Below are 21,283 nucleotides of genomic sequence, written 5' to 3' on the forward strand. Positions count from 1 at the left end.
GCTCACTATTACGACCCCGACAACATGCGTACCGAACAACGAGAAGATTTCTACGCTTGGTACCAGATTCACGCCTCGGACCCTTTCGACTTTCAGGAAGAAATGCTAAAGTATTGTCGTTCCGACGTGGACATTTTACGGCGTTGCTGTGGAAAATTTCGAGAACTGTTCATGGAACACGGAGGGGTCGATCCTTTGAAAGAAGCTTGCACCATTGCCAAAGCGTGTTCCTTAGTGTATCGACAACGATTCATGCCTGAAAACACCGTGGCTGTCATCAGTCCTCAAACGACCCACTTTGTCAAACGTCAATACTCGGTCAAAGCCCTACGTTGGTTACATTACTTGTGCGACAAGGAAGACAAGTGGATTCAACATGCCCGCAATGGAGGGGGCGAAAAGACCATCGGAACGTATTCGGTCGATGGCTGGGACTTAGAAAACCCCAAGATCGTGTACGAGTTTAACGGTTGCTTATTTCACGGATGTCCCGTCTGTTACCCTGACCGTGGCACTAAAAATCAGTTTTTACAACGAACCATGGAAGACTTGTACCAGGACACTTGTCAGCGGCGCCTAAAGTTAGAACAGGAAGGATACCAAGTGGTGGAAATGTGGGAACACGAGTACGATCACCGTATGAAAACCGATCCCGAGTTTAAACGCCTCGTGGAAAGTTACCAGTTTATGGACCCGCTGAACCCGGGGGATAGTTTGTACGGAGGAAGGACCAATGCCACCTGTTTGCTGTACCAAGCCGACGAAGAGAAAGGAGAAGAAATCAAATACTTGGACGTGTGTTCGCTGTATCCCTACGTGTGCAAATATTGTCGCTTTCCTGTAGGGCACCCGCAATTGCTGACGGAACACATCGACCTGAAAAACATTCGACAATACGAAGGCTTGATCAAGTGTAAAGTTTTGCCTCCCACGAACCTATACCATCCCGTCTTACCTCACCATTGTCAAGGCAAACTGATGTTTCCCTTGTGCCGTACTTGTGCCGAAACGTGCAACCAAGACCAACCTTGTCAGCACAGCCAGGAAGAACGTGCCTTGACGGGAACCTGGGTCAGCGTAGAATTGTTCAAAGCTCTGGACATGGGATACCAACTGTTAGAAGTGTACGAAATTTGCCACTTTCCCAAGACACAACAATACCACAAGGGTGACCCTACTCAGAAAGGCATTTTCGCAGACTACGTGGATGCCTTTTTGAAACTGAAGCAAGAAGCCAGCGGCTATCCGTCCTGGTGTCACACTCCCGAAGACCAAATAAAATTCAAAGAGAAATACTACGAACAAGAAGGCATCACTTTAGACCACATCGAAAAAAACGAAGGCAGGCGATCGTTTGCCAAAGTGATGTTAAATTGCTTGTGGGGTAAAATGGCACAACGACCGTGTTTACCCAAGACGGAATATTTGACAGAACCTTCCCGCTACTTCCAGATGATTCACGACAAAACCAAATACATGAAACACGTGGACGTCGTTCGAGAGAATTTGATCTTGGTCAATTACGAAGAAGATCTGGACTTTGTACAAGACGACCCTTTTGGAAATGTCATCATTGCCGCTTACGTGACAGCCCATGCTCGCTTAAAATTGTACGAAGCTTTAGAACTGTTAGAAGAACGCGTCCTGTACTTTGACACGGACAGTTGCATTTACATCCATCACCCGATTCAACATCACCCTAACATCGAAGGAGACCGTTTAGGAGCCTGGACAGACGAGCATCCCGACGACAAGATTCTAAGTTTCGTCAGTGGTGGTCCCAAAAATTACGGCTACGAATACCGGGACAAACAAGGAGAAGTGCACACGACGTGCAAAGTGAAAGGACTGACTCTGAATTATCGTACCAGTCGAGTGGTCAACTTTGGGGTATTGAAAGAAGCCTTGCAATCGGGAGAGGATGGAAACTTTAAAGTGACCACCTATCAACCGAACAAGATTGTACGTTTACCCACTCACCACATCGTCAGTCGACCCTTGGAAAAAGTCTATCAAATCGTGTACCAGAAGCGAGTGCGACTTCCCAATCATTTCACCTTACCGTACGGTCACGTCGGTATTGGTCTGTATATAAAAAAGGAACCCTAGGCAAGATCGATAGTTCATTGGGACTACCAAGACCGAGCGAACAAGATGAATACTTTGAAAGAGACATCGTTCCAGTTTGGGGATTGTAAAAAAGTTGTATCTTCCTCTAGTGTGACTAATACTGGATGGATAAGACCCAGGCATTGCGACGGAAAATGTCCGGAAGGAAACTGCGATTGTCCATGTGGTTACCATTGTAATTGCGTAACGGAGTTTGCAGACGAGTGCGATTGTGAGCCTTGCGATGTGTACGATGCTGTACGTTGTGACCTGAGCGATGCCGTAAAGCATCATGGGAACTTTAGTGTCCCTACACCTATCATGGAAAGGGATGCTGTGCGTGTCAAACCTGAGGGATGCGAAAGTGATGCCGCTCGTCCTCTTGAACATTTTACTGGGTTTCGTTTTAAAGGGGAATGTCCACCTTCACGTCTACCCCCTTAAGGATGTCATCCAGCCCTGAGCAAACTCCTACCTATGTCACTTAACCCTCATCGAAACGAACCTGTGAAAGACGAATATTCGTTCCTGTGCGTTTGTCGGAATACTGCGACTTTGAAAATCGTCTTCAATCGTTCAAAGGAAAATGGCCAAAGTATCTGGGAGGACCGACCCCCGAAGAATTAGCCAGAGCCGGATTTTTCTACTTGGGTGAAGGAGATAAAGTCAAGTGCTTCAGTTGCGGTGTGTCACTTCACCACTGGGAACCGCAAGATTCGGCCTACGTAGAACATGCTCGATGGTCACCGAATTGTCATTACTTACCCTTAGTGGGACCGAGACATTGAAGTAACTTACCATGTCGTTGACGAAGAAGAAACCAGATTGGCTAGGAGTCAAATGTTGGACATCACCGAGACAAGTATTTAAACTTCATTTCAAAAACGATATTGAATCATTACCTAAAGAACTGCAAGAGAAGATTTACAAGGAAGTTTGGCAGGGGTTTGCCAGAGTGAAATCTCAATGGGTCACTGTAGAACTTTTGTGTCGAGAAATTCATAAGAGGAAAGTGAAAAAAGTCAACCAGTGTGTTAGATTTCTTTGGGTCAAGGTTGCATTCATCCTATTATATCGCTTTAGACCGTTTACATCAAAAGAGTTCAGTGACATTCTTGGACGTTACCCTGAATGGCAGTGGTCAGAAATTACTCACTATGTGGATTACTTTTGTGAATTGTACAGACTGACCTATTCATGAGTACTTTACAAGAGAACATTTGTGCTTTGCCTGTGGAGTTGAGAGAAAGCATTTATCGAGAACTAGTTAAAATACAAGTGAAACGTAAAGAACAATTGCATCCGTTACGTCACCGGTGTTTGAACCACTGGTACCTGAAGGCTATACAAGGACTGATTCAATTGAAAGTGTTCCATCGGACGGACATTGGTCAACGATCCTCTAGTTTTAAAAAGGATTGGTTTGGTATGGACGATTCTATCTACTACATCACTGTAAACTTACTGCATCGAATTCCAGAGGAAGAGTTAACGAATTACCAACATCTTGAACACAATGTCAACTTAGTGAAAGAGGAAACTTCTGAACGAATTGTAATGTGTAGATTAGTGACTCAACGATTTAAATTCGACACTGAAGTAAAACCATGTTTGTGCAAAGAGTACATTTCTTGTGTCAGACCAAAGAGGATTTAGTATGACCTATTCATGGATACTTTGCTAGAGAACATTCGTGCTTTGCCTGTGGAGTTGAGAGAACATATTTACCGAGAGCTAGTCAAAATACAAGTGAAACGTAAAGAACAATTGCATCCGTTACGTCACCAGATCTTTAACCACTGGTACCTGAATGGTATAAGAGAACTGATTCGTCAGAAATTCTTTCAATGGTCAGACATTGTTCAAAACTTTGAGGTCGCTAATGATCGACATGTTCATGATTATGGTTACTTCGAGATTCACCTAGTGCAACGCATTGAGGAAGACAAGTTAAAGGATTACAAACATATTTTACGTGGAATCTGCTTAGCGGAAGAGGAAACACCTAATCGAACTCTGACGTTTCGGTTACAGTATGCAAGATTTAGATTCCCTACTGGAGAACGAAGATCTCTGGCTAGAAAGTACGTGTATTGCATCCGAAAAAAAGAGAATATAAAAACAGGCTGCCATGCCACGGTTTATGTCACATGTCATCCAACAGATTCCGTGGAAGGAACTCAATGACCATATTCAAACCGTGGATCATTACCATCGATTATTACAAGAACTGTATCCATTCAATTTGGGACGACAAGTGGTGTGTGTCTTAGTGACTTGTTTTCTGGGATTTCGTTTACCAGCCGATTCTTTGTGGACTCTTTACGATCAGTACTTACCACCTCCATGGCCTTAAATGGTCACGAAAAACTCCTTTTGCTCAAAGCCTTGCGGTTTCATCTGGATACTTCTCGACCTCAACAGGAAAAAAAGATTCGTCAACTTTTAGCTACCCAAGACGTGTATGACGATGTGTGTGTAGCTTGTGACTTACATCCCCATTGGACAGATGTCCGTGCCTGGAAAGAATGGGGTTTTGAGGCTTGGACCCAAGAAGTGGCCCAATATGCACGAGAGTTGTTCAAGGAAAAAAGTTACTTTTCAACCCGTGTTAGTGACGGTGCCAGAAGAACCCGTCACCCAGGACAGGACTGTCGTGGACAGGCCTGAAAGACCCTTTCGGGAGGACACTTGTGTGACCTTACCCCCTACTATAGAACTGGTTCGAACATTACCCAAAACATGTTGTTGTACAGACACTTGTGTTTATTCCACGTTCATAGTTATCATGTGCCTTTTATCCTTGTACTTAAGCCTTTGGCTTTTATGTATTTTTGTCTTTCGTATTCGTGTTTGAAAAAAACATTCAATAAACGTGTTCTGAAAAAGTATATAAACTCTTGTCTTGTTTGTTTTTCGTGTCACAAGTGACATTTCTCACACCATGATTACCTCTGCTGTCTCTGCTCCCTCTTCCTCTACTGTCAAAGTCATCGACGAACACTTAGATCGTGCCAGTTGGGAGGCTTTGTATCTTCGCCATCCCTTTAACATGCTCATTGCTGGACCTAGCGGTTCAGGCAAAACCGAATTCGTCAAACGTTTGATCGAACGACCCCCTCAACGAATCGTGTGGTGTTACAAAGAGTGGCAATCGGCGTACAGCCTCTTGCGAGAAAGTCAAGGCGATTCCATCGTGTTTGTGGAAGGCATTCCTAAAGAAGACGACGGCATCGTCTCTGACTCCCGTCAAACCCATTTGGTCATTTTCGACGACATGTTAGGAGAAGACGAAGAAGAAATTAAATTGTGGTTCACGCGCAAAGGGCATCACCGTAATGCCAGTGTCATTTACATCACCCAAAATTTGTTTCAACAAAGTAAAGCCCATCGCACCATTAGTCTCAATGCACATTACGTGGTCTTGTTTAAAAGCCCTCGCGATAAATCGCAAGTGCAAGTCTTAGCCAAACAGTTAGGAACGCCTTGGCTGACTCAGGCGTACGACGATGCCACTCAAACGCCACACGCCTATTTACTCGTCGATTTGAAACCTACCACTCCCGAGGATTTGCGATTTCGTACCCACTTGTTTCACCACTGGTGCCAAGACGGAGGGCCTGTCCTGTACACGTCTCCGTCCTCGACTTCATTTCACTCCCCATAAAAAAATCTATAAAAACCTCAGACCCTTTTTCGTCTGTCTCACACAGTGTGAACATGACGTCCCTTCAGTCGCATCTTCCCGTCAAATTGATTCGTGCCTTGTATGGCATCAGTCGAGAAAAAGATCCACAAACACGAGCTCGTGTCTTAGAAGCTAGTCTCAAAGAAGTCTTACGATGGTTTACGGTGACGGCACGTCAATTACTCCAAGGAATCATTCAGATTCCTCATCAAACCAAACGCTTTTTCGATCGAAACAAAGTCGCTTTGGTCCAACTGACCGATCCCCGCATCGACACTCAAACCAAAAAACAAATCATTTTGAAACCTGGAGGGAGCGGTACTCTAGGAGGGGTCATCATTCGTTCACTCTTAAGATGGGATCCTAATGCCCCCAAAGTTATCCCCAAGACAAAAGTTCAACGAAGCCCCAAGAAGAAAAAGAAAAAGACCAGGTCCCCAAGAAGAATAGTGGCAGGACCCTCCTCTTACCAGACACCACCCCGGAAAAAGAAAAGAAGCCCCCCAAAAAAGAAACAGAGAAAAAGTCCTCAGAAAAAGAAAAGTCCACAGAAGAAAACTAGTCGCAAGAGAGGCACTTCGGCCAGGACGCAGCCTTACACTCGCAAACCACGACCTGCCACAGCGGTGACTGTGTCTCCGACAGCCTCACGTTTATCCACTTCTCCGTTGATGTCACCAGGAACTGAAGAGTACTTGGAAACGTTAATCACACCAAGAACTTCTCCGTTGATGACCCCCAAAAGAACTTCCCCAGTGGCAGGACCCTCCAATTTAGTGGCAGTGGCTGCTGCTCACAAAGTACCTTCTCCCAAAATCAAAGTCCATGAAAGATCGGGCATGTTACAAAGTTTACTGGATTTGTCCAAGCAAGAACTGACTCGATTTAGTCCGTTACGTACCCCTGCACGACGTGTCATGCCTGTCATGAAGTTGATACGACGTAAAGACAATCAGTGGCGACGCGTTCCAGTATAAAAAAGGTCTGTGACCAAGTAGGGTATCAGTGTTCTTTTGGTGCTCCTAAAGACTCAAAGATGTCACCCTCCAGAAAACCCCAAGGAAAGAAAAGGAAAGGACTGCCACCACGTTTAGCCAAACATGGGGACCTGTTATCTGTCCTGTCCAAAGCTTCTCCACCCCTACGAAAAAAACTCATTCAAACGGCCTCCAAAGAGGTCATCGATACCGTGTGCGAATGTTGTTTGAACGTTTTGAAAGGCACGATCCCTTTGTCCAAACACCAGAAACAATGCTTAGGCAAACATCGTCACGTTCTTCGCCAAATGGTTCAAAAGAAAATTCCCATTCGTCAAGAAAAGAAGATGTTGGTCCAACGTGGAGGCATTTTGCCTCTCTTGTTAGGCCCCATACTGAAAGGAGTCTTGGGAACCATGTTGGGAGGACTGGTGGGAGCAAGATAAAAAGGCCTTCGAAAGTCCCAAGATCTCAGAATCGACCCCTGACAACCCCATGGAAGGACGAAAACTAGCTTTAGTGCCTTACAAACGATGGATGGAATACCATCGGTGGCAAGAACAACGCACCCCGCATTTACCTCCCAATCCCAATTTGAGCGAGATGTCCCAGTTACAACACGAATTGCAGTCCTTGATGGATCGCCAAGATTTGTCCGAAACAGAAAAATCGCAAAAGTACGGTCAACTTTTGCAACCACTGCAACTCTTTCACCAGAAAGCTTTAGACGAAACAGCTTTACCCACTCTAAAAGATTTTAAGACCTTGATGAAAAGTCCAGCACCATCACCAGTACCAGTACCAGTACCAGTGACCAAGACAGAAAAAGGAAAAGAAGAAGAAGAAGAAGGGTTTCAAACTCCACCAGAAAAAGTACGCAAGTTAACAACACCACCTACCTCCAAAATTGGATGGATTAAAAAGATGATGGCCACCCCTTCTTCATCACAAGAGAAAAAGAAAGTGAAGACAGAAGTGAAGACAGAAGTGAAACAAGAACCGATATCCCCCGCTCAGATATCCTCCTCCTCTTCGACACCTATTGCCGGTCGCACACGCAAAGCATTGCAATCCAAGAAAATACCCCAAGAGAAAAAGAGTAGCCTCTTCCAAGAGTGGGTGCCTTATTAACACACCAACCAACACACAAAAAAATGGAAAAAGTCTTAGCCAGCATTTACTACGATCCCTCGCATCCTGCAGGTTACGCAGGAGTTCAAAAATTGTATCGTGCTGCCAAAACTCGACTGAAAAGTCTCCGTTTACCTCAAGTGCAACGATGGTTACAAGAACAAGCTACCTACACTTTACACAAACCCATTCGACGCAAGTTTGCCAGAAGTCGCACCCGAGTGGAAGGCATCGATCATCAATGGCAAGCCGATTTAGCCGATGTCTCTCATTTGGCCAGCTACAATCGTGGCTACAAATATTTGTTTTGTGTCATCGACGTCTTTTCCAAATTTGCCTGGGTCGTGCCCTTGACTTCCAAATCGATCAGCGAGTTAGTGCGAGCCCTACAACGGGTGTTGAAACAAAGCGGTCGTCACCCTCTTCGATGGCAAACGGACAAAGGCACCGAATTTCTGAACCAAGCTTTCCAAAAAGAATTAAAGAAACGTGACATTCATTTTTTTACCACCGAGAATCCCGAAACCAAAGCCAGCATCGTGGAACGTTTGCAACGTACTTTGAAAGAACGCATGTGGAAATATTTTACGCATCACCACACTCTGAAGTACATCGACATCTTACCGCACCTGGTGCAAGCGTACAACCAATCTTACCATCGAAGCATCGGACGTGCCCCGCAAGACGTGACTCCCGACAACGAGGTGCTGGTGTTCGAGCGTCTGTTCGGTACGTCCCCGACGAGGGCTGTCCCCGAGAAAAGTGGAGAGTTGACCGTAGGAGATTGGGTACGTATTGGCAAAACCAAACGCACTTTCGACAAAGGTTACTTACCTAACTGGACCACCGAATTGTTTCGCGTCACTGGACGAGTGCATGGCCGTCATCCTGCCGTCTATAAATTGGAAGACATGAACGGAGAAGTGCTCAAAGGAACGTTTTATTTACCCGAGTTACAACGTGTCACCAAAAAAGAAGACGACGTGTACGACATCGAAAGCATTCTCGAACGCAGAACCCGTAAAGTGGGCAAACGACGTGTCAAAGAAGTCGAAGTACGTTGGAAAGGATATCCACCCAGTTTCGATTCTTGGATCGACGCTTCGCAAGTCATCGACTATAAAAAGAAGAAGTGACCATCATGCCCTTTCACACAGCAGACGCAGCTACGTCGACCACTCCTTCTTCACCTAGTTCTTCTGTGCAAGATTTACAAAAACAACCCTTGTGGGTGTGGTGTGGAGAACGTGTGCCTAAAACGCAAATCGTCTTTTTCTGCCAAATCTTCGTGGTGTATTGTGTCATCGGGGCAGCCATTGCCAATTTGAGTTTGCAACAAGGAGACAAACAATTGTGGACCATTTTATTGAGCAGTTGCATCGGTTACCTGCTTCCCAATCCCTCCCTGAAATTCTTCTCGAACGGGAACCACGGGAACCTCGTGTCCAGTGCCAGTGTCAGTCACCAGTCCAACCACAACCAGAACCCCATTTTGGGCGGAGACGCGCCTCTGACGTCCAGTAATATCCCCTCGGACAGCCACAGAACTCTGGAATTATGAGTCACCAAAACCAATTTTACTTAACCTTACCCAGTGACAGTTCCATGGAGGTGTTTCCCCACAACACGTTGTGCTGTTACACGGCCAAATTACCTCAGGCCATCCCCTTAGATCACGAAGCCCATTGGGAAGTGGCTTTAGTAGAAATGATTCACCCAACCCAAGTCCTCAATGTCCTTCCCAATGAAAATAAATTTGATGTGGAAGTTCATGACGAGCAAATGCAACAGTGGATGGATACCCATAGCAAATATGACAAGAAAACCCGTACACCAAATCTAAAGTTGACCACCTATCACTTGTTCATTCCCCCAGGCTATTATTTTAGTGGTCAACATTTGGTCAACACCATAGCCACCAGGTTTAATGGTGTGTTTCTGAAAGCTTTGGAAAGTGTCAAAAAAAGTGTCACCCTGGAGTACCACAAAACAGCTCGTCGCTTCCTGATGAAATTTCCTGAGGGGCCCAAAATCATGTCTTTCTTATTTTGTCCTGAATTGTTTGACATGTTGGGCGGTGACATGGAGCTGAGGAAGAAAGTAGAAAAAGAAAAAGGTGAATTACCAGTCATTTCTGACAACGATTCTTTTGCCAAGTATTTTCGTACCCCGGTAGAACTGAACCAAGGACTGAATTTGATGTTCGTGTACTCCGATGTGGTGGAGTACAACGTGGTGGGACACACCTCCGTACCGTTACTGCGTGTCATTCCTTTCAAAGTGGATTCTGCCGCAAACGCTGACGAGGAAGGTGGAAACACTTACCACGTCCACCGTGAATTTGTCCATCCTCACTATTTGCCTGTCAGCAAGTCGTATTTGGACACAGTCAACATTACTATAAAAGGAGATTTGGGACAAAATATTCCATTCACCAAAGGAAAAGTCACGGTGAAACTCCATTTTCGAAAACGGTTCTCTCACGACTCGTAAGTAAGTCATGTATCCAGTGTACCGAGGGGTTGCTCGACAACGAGGACACGGTTTAGGAGACATGTTAAAATCGGCCTTTCGTTCGGTGGCTCCGGTGTTGAAACCGATGGTGACACGCGGATTGCACGCCTTGAAAGATGCGGCACTGACGCAAGGCAAAGAATTTCTCCAAAATGTCATCATCGACAAACAAAACCCTAAAGAAGCCTTCATGAGGGCAGGCAAAAATGTCTTGCTGCAAACGGGCAAAGACATTTTGGGCCGACGAGACACACCTATAAATGCCCTGCACGCTACCGAATCAGGCATTCAGCAAGGACAAGGCAGAAAGAGACGACGAAGAAAACACCCTTTCACCAGACTTCAAGCGAGAAAGGCCAAGAAAAGAAGAACCGTTCGAGACTTAGACGTTTTCTATTATTGAGAAAGAACAGAACAAAAAAATGATGCACCGAGAGTCATGCGCCTGTTCCAAGACGGAACTGGATCTGTTTGCCATGCCCCCCACCATGATGACGATGCAAGAATCCCAGTGGGTGGAATTTCACCCCGTCTCCTCATTGACAGCCTCAGCTCCCATCGAGTTTGAAATCAAAGGACAGCCCGAAGATTACATCGATCTGAATAGCAGTTACTTGTACTTGAAAGTCAAAGTTGTCGATGAGGACAATTCAACCCTAGATGGCGATGAGGTAATAGCTCCCGTCAACAATTTCATGCATTCCTTGTTTAGCGGAGTGGACTTGTACTTGAACAACAAACTGGTCAGCAGCAGCATGGATACTTACCCTTATCGAGCGTACCTGGAAAATCTCTTGACGTACGGAATAGATGCCAAGAACACTCATCTCAATGCCTGTGTGCTATGGGAAGCTGACGAAGCAGGCCAGTTTGAAAGATTCGAAACTGATGCAAGCAAAACACCAAACAATGACGGATTTGTAGAACGAAGAGACAAAATCAAAAACGGACAAAGTTTAGAACTGATGGATCGTTTACATCTGGACATGTGGCTGCAAGAGAAATATTTGCTAAACGGGGTGAATGTTCGCCTGAGACTGAATCGTAGCAGTGCCGCTTTCCATTTGATAGGTACTACTGTTTGCAAAACTGTCATCGAGGAAGCCAGGCTCTACGTACACCGTGTGGAAGTGTTACCTAAAGTGGGTAACGACATCAGTCAGACGTTGAGCAGAACGACCGCCAAGTATCCCATACGACGCGTGGAAGTGAAAACGTTCACCATTCCCAAGGGACAGCGATCCATGATCGAAGATCATCTGTTCCAAGGACAGCTACCCAAACGTTTAATCGTTGGTATCGTCGAGAATACAGCCTTCAACGGAGCTGTCGAAAAAAATCCTTTCTACTTTCAACACTTTGGCGTGTCCAAGATCGAAGTCAGTCGCGATGGCAAGACCTTGTGTACCCGACCTTTCGAACCTGACTTTGAGAAGAAGAATTACTTGAGATCGTACTTGTCCCTGTACGAAGCCACCGGCCAGTTAGGAACCAACACCAGTCATGGCATTACGTACGAGGATTACGCAGGAGGTTATGCTTTGTGGGCTTTCGATTTCACTCCAGACCAAGGCAGCGACGAGGGACATTTCCACCCTATAAAATCCGGCCAAATTCGTGTGGAAATTCAGTTTGCAAACCGAGACCCTGATGTAACGGTGAACGTCATCCTGTATGCCGAATTTGATAATACCATAGAAATCAATAGTTTGAGAGAAGTCATTCTAGATTACTAGAAGCCATGGAAGACTGTTATCCCTCTTTACCTAGTGGAGAAACTTTGGACATGGAATGTAAGGAGACTGTGGAAGAAGAAGAAGTGATCATGATGAAATCGAGATGGCCAGAACAAGAAGCCCATTTAGTCTCCTGTTTTGCCAAACACTTGGTCGATAAAATGACGGAATTGATCAAGAAAAATTGTTATGGATGTCAAAACGATCGTCCCAGTCAAATTCAACACGATAAATGCCTGATGTTAAGTCAAGAAGAAAAATTGGACGAGTATCTGGACGATGCTTGGAGTCTCATCTCGAACAAAGACGTGTTGCACCAGTGGTATAAAGACTTGCGTGAACATTCTTGTCCACCATTAACCAGTCAAGAGATCCATCGTATCGAAGCTCTCCTAAATCAGAGTGAGGAAACAGAACGAATAACCGGTTATTCGTCAGACATTTTCAAGCAAAAAGTCAGGATCGAATTGACGACTTATTATTACCTGTGAAGAAGAAGAAAAAACAACACAGAAAACAATGGATACCTGGGAACTTTATTACCTTTTGAACCACAGTTCGTATACAGCTTCTTGGAATCCTGTCGTCTGTGCTAAAGATGAACTCCCTCATCGCAAACCTAAAGACCATCAAGCTTACGTGATCAACACGGACGACAGTCATCTCCCAGGAACCCACTGGGTAGCCGTCTACTTTCCTCAAGAAGGATGTGTGGAATATTTTGATTCGTACGGATTGCCCCCTTTGGAAGACGATATCATTGACTTTATGAGAAGAAATGCTCAAACCACCCGATTCAATAATGTGAAATTACAAGGCACAGATTCCTTGGTGTGTGGACAATATTGTGTGTATTATCTGCATCATCGCAGCCTAGGCTATTCCTTAGAACATTTAGTGACTCATTTTGATCCTCGTTCTTCTGCTAGAAACGATGTGAAAGTAGATCGATGGTTTTGTGACCATTATGCTTATCTTTTGTCTCAAGCTAGGAAACGTAGTGTCCATCAATGGCCTAATGATTTCCAACAGTGGAAATCACAATTTCATTCACAACGTTGTCAGCCCTGTTTAAAGTAAATTATCAATTGAGAAAAAAATGTTAGTGATTTGAAAAAAATGTTTGATGTTATAGTGTTGGATTATTGTTAAAAATGTTAGAGTTGTTGTTTAGTGTTAAGTGATTTTTGAATAAAAAATGTTGTGTTTTGAAAAAAATGTCTTTGTCTTTTGTTTACCTAGAAGAATGTTGGATTGATGCTCTTTGATTTCTTACTATCCCTCTCATGACACTCACTAAACGTTGCGACTCGAAAACCGTGTGGGGGATGTTTTCCTTCACGTCCGCGCTTTGACTTTAAGAACCGGGGTTGTTCTCAGTCTAACCATCCATTGTCGACTCATCCTCCTACGAAGATGTGCTCCAAACTAGCTAAGCTCAACGAAGCCTACGTGAATTTGCATAGGGTCAGACACAGTCTGATACCGAAGCCAGAAGAAATAGAGAATGTGAGAATGTTAAAAATCACTGAAGACCTAATAGAAGAACTCTTCAGAGAAGAAATGAACAGGGAAAAAGAAGAATGGACAGAGAAGTACAGGCTTCAGAGACAGCAGCAACAGCAGCAACAGCAGCAACAACAGCAGCAGCAACCTGAAGCTGACAGAGGTTTTGTCGATTGCCGTATCGACACCAAAGAGTTCTTCTTCTCTTTCCGAAGAAGCAGACCTATCGCCAGAAAGTCTGTCCTCAGAGGACATCGCATTCTTAGAAACTAAAAAAGAATGCCATAGCAAACAAAAAAAACAGCCCTTTTCAGGGCTACCCCAATACTCTAGAAAAGAAATAACGATTAATTTGCCAATGTGTGTAGGTAGAGTAGTGTGAAAATAAACACTAACTCTTTATTAATAGTGGAAGTGTATGTGTTTGTGTGTTTGTGTTAGTAAGTGGTTAAGTAAGTTGGTATGGATAGTAGATTAAAATGATGTTTGTTTTTTTGGCTGTTAGAGGTGTATATTTTGGGTTAGATTGGATTGCTTTGCGTATGTGGATAGTCTATTGAAGTGATTTATAAAAAATTTTACAATAGTGATGGGTAGCATAAAAAAAGTGAGTGAGTGTTTCTTTTAGGTCCGCGCGTTGTTGTTGTTTTTTTGGTCATGATCTAGGTAAGATCAATTTTATGTTATTAGGGGGATGTTTTCCATCACGTCCGCGCTTTCACTATAAATTGAAACTCGCTGGGCAGTCTAGCTACCCTTGTTGATTGATCAACACAGCCAGAAGAATGAATAGCAGAATAGTGAAACTGTTAGAACTCCAGATGCACCTGGAATATGCCAGGCGCATAGTAAACGAACTATCAGCGGAGGCTATCATAGAAGAAGCAAGAATGAAAAAAGAAGAGGAGGAGAGAAGAGAGAGGGAAGAAGAGGAAAAGAAAAGAGAAGAGAGGATGTCGTTTAATATTCCCGAGACAGAGGATTGGGGTGTTGAAGCGAATCATCCTCCCTCTGCGCTCCCCAGAAGAAAGGTGAAAGAAGACTGGGGAAGAAGATGCGTGTGTGGCGCCAGGCCAGGACGGTGCAACCATTAGATAGGTGCATCAGGAGTTCAAAAAAAAACCCAACAGCCCTTTTCAGGGCTACCCCAATACTCTAGAAAAGAAATAACGATCGATTTGCCAATGTGTGTAGGTAGAGTAGTGTAAATATAAACACTAACTCTTTATTAATAGTGGAAGTGTATGTGTTTGTGTGTTTGTGTTTGTAAATGCTGAAGTAAGTTTGTGTGAATAGTAGATTATGGGTTTATTTATTGATTCTTAGCGTATGTAGAGAGTATAGTTAGGGTTATATTATATGAAATGAGAAAGTAGGGGATGTTTTCCTTCACGTCCGCGCGTTGTTGGGTCATGATCTAGGTAAGATCCATTTTATGTTTTAGGGGATGTTTTCCTTCACGTCCGCGCTTTCACTATAAGAACCCACAGTGTTGGTCGTTCGCACCATTCTACGGAATAACGGAAAGAAAATGGTAGCTGTATCTGACCTGTTCAACAACTTGAGACACTGTTATTACTGGATAGTAGATGGAGTATATGTTGTAGAAAGAGTAGAAAAGGAATGGAAATATCCAGTTACAAGGGATTTTGTGACCAGACAAGTGAGGAGTCTGAAACTAGCTATGGATCTCCTTGACGGTATGTTACAAGAAGAAGTGAAGAAAATAAGAGGATTAATTAACCCTCCCTATGTAAGAGTAGGTAGCTTAAAGGAAGCTCTAGATAATACAACATTAGTAAGATGTTTCCTACAAGATATCTTAGTTTGGAGTGAGTGGTCTTTTGTGAAATGGGGTGTTGACCAACTTATAAAAGCCGAGGAACTTATGAAACGAGTGCTGACCCAAGAAGTAGAGAACATAAAGGAAAGGTGGACTAAAGAAAGAAAGGAAGAACAGAATAAGAAGAAGAAATTAGAATTCGACCAACTGAATAACAACTGGATGAAAATACAGGCCAAGTTCCGAGCCATGGGTCACCCGGACTGGATGCCGGAAACAGAAAAGAAAAAGAAGAAAGGAATGATGGACAAAATAAGAGGATGGTGGAAGAAGTTAAGAAGTTAAAAAGAAGAAGAAAAAAACCCAAAGGCCCTTTTCAGGGCCAGCCATATTTCTCGAAAAGAGATAACCTTTGAATTGCCTACCCCTTTCTTCAAAATTTAAATTTAAATTTAAATTTAAAAATATTTAAAAAAAAAAATCCCATGTTCCATTCCCCTTGACGCTAGATTGTCCCACGATTTATTCCCATGTTAAATTCCCCTTGACGCTAGATTGTCCCACGATTTTTCTCCATGTTAATTTTCCATTGACGCTAGATTGTCCCAAGGGTTTTTTTAATGCTTTTTCCCGTTGACGCTAGGGTATCCCCTTTCACTACTAACAGGTGTAATGACGACATTGGTATATATCAAGTATGCTGGCTGGAACAGGTGTAATGACGGCATTAGTATATATCAAGTATGCTGGCTGGAACAGGTGTAATGACGGCATTGGTATATATCAAGTATGCTGGCTGGAACAGGTGTAATGACGACATTGGTATATATCAAGTATGCTGGCTGGAACAGGTGTAATGACGACATTGGTATATATCAAGTATGCTGGCTGGAACAGGTGTAATGACGAAATTGGTATATATCAAGTATGCTTGCTGGAACAGGTGTAATGACGACATTGGTATATATCAAGTATGCTTGCTGGAACAGGTGTAATGACGACATTGGTATATATCAAGTATGCTTGCTGGAACAGGTGTAATGACGACATTGGCATATATCAAGTATGCTGGCTGGAACAGGTGTAATGACGACATTGGTATATATCAAGTATGCTGGCTGGAACAGGTGTAATGACGACATTGGCATTTATCAAGTATGCTGGCTGGAACAGGTGTAATGACGACATTGGTATATATCAAGTATGCTTGCTGGAACAGGTGTAATGACGGCATTGGTATATATCAAGTATGCTGGCTGGAACAGGTGTAATGACGACATTGGCATTTATCAAGTATGCTGGCTGGAACAGGTGTAATGACGACATTGGTATATATCAAGTATGCTTGCTGGAACAGGTGTAATGACGGCATTGGTATATATCAAGTATGCTGGCTGGAACAGGTGTAATGACGACATTGGTATATATCAAGTATGCTGGCTGGAACAGGTGTAATGACGACATTGGTATATATCAAGTATGCTGGCTGGAACAGGTGTAATGACGGCATTGGTATATATCAAGTATGCTTGCTGGAACAGGTGTAATGACGACATTGGTATATATCAAGTATGCTTGCTGGAACAGGTGTAATGACGATATTGGTATATATCAAGTATGCTTGCTGGAACAGGTGTAATGACGACATTGGTATATATCAAGTATGCTGGCTGGAACAGGTGTAATGACGACATTGGTATATATCAAGTATGCTGGCTGGAACAGGTGTAATGACGACATTGGTATATATCAAGTATGCTGGCTGGAACAGGTGTAATGACGGTAGTTATATGTACTCATTATTATCCCTATACAACACATGGGAATAAAGTGGGGTTTTTTTTGACAATGGGTGTCTGTGGTTTTATTTATTTTGGATGGTTTTAATTTTTGTGGTTTTGTATAAAGGAAGACAAATAAAACCCTAAACACATTTTTGTTGGTACTTAAATTCGTGAGTCCACCTGTCGAAATTTGCATATTGGTCGATATTTATTTTCATAGATTAGCCTCTTCAAAGACGTAACATAATGAATATTTAAGAAGAAAACTATTTCGACAGCTGTCACTTTAAAGAATAACATAATAATACCATCTATTTGGGGCAGAAATGAAACATCTGTCAAGATCAATAACTTACACTCAAAGGGAGATAATGCAGCCAACAACACCCAGCTAATCGGTTAATAAAGTACATTTGTATGCTCTCTTTCATACAATTGCACCATCATCATTTTCTGATGACCCTGGTGTTAACACATAGGCTTAAGAGTGGTAAAATTCAACTTGGAACCCCATTTGTTTGGATGATGTCATCATTATCCATATGAACCAAACATTTGATCATCCCCTTGTTCAATGAAGTTGACAGGCAGTGCCAAATATTGAATGTGCCAATTAAAGTGTGAATAAGCTAACTAAATGGAGAGACAATGGAATCACTCGTTTGTTTGAGCCTGCTGGATGTTTGAAGCAACATAAACCATTAGAATGTACAATAAATCAAGATCACAAAGAATAATTAAATTCATACTTCCACAAATGGTATATGGTATGCTAAACAGTTCATGGAGACCATCAGGGAAAGGAAAGATATCATTTGTATTAGCCGACCTTATAATCTCAAAAATCAGGCTGATTCCTGCAGAATGTATAATTGCAGCTCACACAAAAATGTATGAAAGATCTAACCGAATTATCCATGGCTTTTAGAAAGCTGTACTTTGTGAACTTATCAATTTCTGGAGTATTTACCGGCCAAACATCTGTGTGTTCAAGCATGCTTGATTTACACGATGTTGAGTCAGTAGTTTTGTCCACAAATCAGTGCATCGTGAGCTTCAATACCCTTTCTTGTTAGTGTCTATAAAGTATTTCATTCGTAATTGTGACATAGCAATCATAGCAATAAGTATAGTATTGTACATTCTTGTTGTTTATTTGGATTACACATGTATGGATAAAATGCAACATGCTTATAGGAGAATTTTAAATTTTCGACAACAGTTGCGCTTGAATTTGAATACATATTAAATGTTTATTTTTCTTTATTTACATACCAGTACTCGTAACATTTATAATTGTATCTTTCATTGTCAGTAATACTAGTATTTCATTATCTTATGGTATTTTAATATATATATATATATATATATATATATATATATATATATATATATATATATAACTTTTCTCTCTTTCCTTAATTATATCATAACATGTCAATTTAAGTAACTGGGTGGAAATTAAAACTACTAGATACTGTTTATAACGTGTTCATTGAAACAAATATTAAACACTTCATGATTCAAAATGTTTTGACAATTGTGAATTCATGGAGAAAAAAATAGCATATATGTGTAATAATGTTCTATATAGACACATGTCGCACTGGTCCTAGATGTGTGTTATTTCAAGCAGATATATTTCATCTGGAAATAGACATCTTGCATGATAGCCTTTCATTGTTAGTAATGTTTAATTTGTTACATGAGTAGTATATTTTACATACTGTAATGTTCAAACATGGAAGATAATCTTAAAATTATCATAACTCTGGTATCTCGAGGAAGTGTCATGCAGTGTAAACAAAAATTAGACTATCAATTTTTATCAAAATGCAGTTCATTCTTAGACCAATGAACAGAATGGAATAAACTTTCCAACTTCAGATCTCATTTAAAACCATGATATTTGTTACAGGCTATGTTTTCATGAGATGGATTTCGTCATATCTATTACGGGATGATGATCCAAAAACTCGTGACAGTGATGGTGATAGTAAGAGTGTCAGTAATGTTTATTTTAAGGATGCAATTCTGTTTGTCATCTTATGAAACCTATTTATAGCAATGCTAGTCAGTGACTTGGGCATACAAGTCAATTGGTGTGTCACATTTCATCGGTAAAGTAGCTTACATGTCACGTCAAAATCTGTGGAATCTAATCAAAGACCGTTGACAGACTAATCATGATGATTATAATTAAACAGAGGAAGGTGTAGGGTTTGTTTATCAGTTATGTTGTATCAGTTCGTTGAGTAGGTATCCAGTAAAACAGTGATTACTACATTTGATCATAGCTAATCATCTAATTAATTACAAAAAAGAATCTTTTTCTTACACATTACTGGCCAGAATCTATGAAATGTGCATATACTTTGCGTGTACAGAGAATTTGTATTCAGAAAGTTCTCACCAAGTGGCTTAATCAAGATTCAGACGGCATTTTAGATAAGAAATAAATTGTCAGTCAATCTAAACATCTATGTGTATACAGTCTGTCGTTAATCAAGTTGACAGATACTGACTGCTACGCCTGCCATGAGAGCAAAATCTAAGGTCAAACCAAATGACACTTCTGTAGAACTAAATATGGGTTAAATTCATTTTTATTTTTCAGTTACTCGAGTGGAATAAGACCAGAATAATGCCTCAGCTAATATTTTTCAATATAAAATTTACATAAACCTCACTAATGAGTTTTAATCTTGATCTTTAAAATATTACACGTTTTTAAATTGCAACAACAGCAAATTATCCATTTTACTACTACTACTACTAATAATAATAATAATAATAATAATACAGTACTCAAGACACATGATGTCCTAAGCTATTGCATGGAAAAAAGTATCGTTATTGGGACTCCAAGTTTTAGGCCTGGGGCTGCAACTTTTTCCAAGGAATTACTTATACAATATAATTATATCTAGAATCCAGCGCCTTCATTGTAATGCAGTCACTGGGAGCCATATAGTGTACCCACTCTGTAGATAGAATGCCTTATATAGTGTACCCACTCTGTAGATAGAATGACTTATATAGTGTACACACTCTGTTGATAGAATGCCTTATATAGTGCACCCTCTCTGTAGATAGAATGCCTTATATAGTGTACCCACTCTGTAGATAGAATGCCTTATAATCAACTTCCTCATGAGATAATTTTACTAACAATTAAAGAATCTGAATCCATGACCATACATGACTTATAACATGAACTGTGTTATAATGAAGGACGTTATAACATGAGCTGCTATAATAAAGGGCATTATAGTGAGGGAGCATGGTAAAAAAAAAATCAACAGTTTTCATATAATGTTGATCAATTTATCAAAAATATCTCTGAAGGATATTCGTATCTTCCATTTTGCCAGGGGGAGAAGAAACTTCTCCATGTTTTTTGGAGTGGGATGGTTACTGGGCAAGTAGGGTTTCTGGTAACTGTTTAACAGTAACAGTAAAACAGCTGTTTTTCGTTCAAAATAAAAAAAAAACAGTAAACAGCTGTTTTTTTTTCTAACTGTTTTACTGTTTCTAACGGACATTGAGACATTGGATTTTGACGCTCTCAAAACTCTTCTGAAGGCAATGGAACCTGTGAAACTTGCTGTTGAGAATCTATGTCGAGAAGACGCGACGTTGATGAGTGCTGACACAATTTTAGAATTCATGTTCAACAAGCTCTATAACCTGAATAATGACATTAGTACCAAGCTCATAGAAAATTTGAAGTGTCGCGTTGAAGAGCGATTGAACAATGATGTCATGAACCTCCTGCGCAGTCTCAAAGATCCATCTGTCGCCCCGTCAAAAACTACGCTAAATTTCGCAGGAAATCTAACGTCTCGTCTATTTGACGTCAACGATGTAGAAGATGTCGTCGAACAGTCGTCAAATGATGCTGAAAGTGTGAACTTGTCTCTTCAAGATGAATTGAATTTGTTGCTTCAAAAAGATGGATCATCAATTGCAGTCGGAGGGCAAGACAGTTTCAAATGGCTCAAGTTCGAATTCACGCTCTTCAGGAACTCTGGCCAGCGCACTGAAAATCTCCA

The 21,283-nt window shown here is 41.8% G+C and overlaps 1 protein-coding gene across 1 annotated transcript in view; it reads left to right on the forward strand.

Moving 5' to 3' along the window:
- The window catches only part of LOC149793065 (ras-related protein Rab-8A-like), an 82,549-nt gene that overhangs the window by 45,038 nt on the left and 16,228 nt on the right, over window positions 1–21,283 (forward strand). The window lies entirely within an intron of this gene.

Source organism: Sinohyriopsis cumingii, chromosome 8 (genome assembly GCF_028554795.1).
Source record: "Sinohyriopsis cumingii isolate HCF-2022 chromosome 8, ASM2855479v2, whole genome shotgun sequence".
NCBI lineage: Eukaryota > Metazoa > Mollusca > Bivalvia > Unionida > Unionidae > Sinohyriopsis > Sinohyriopsis cumingii.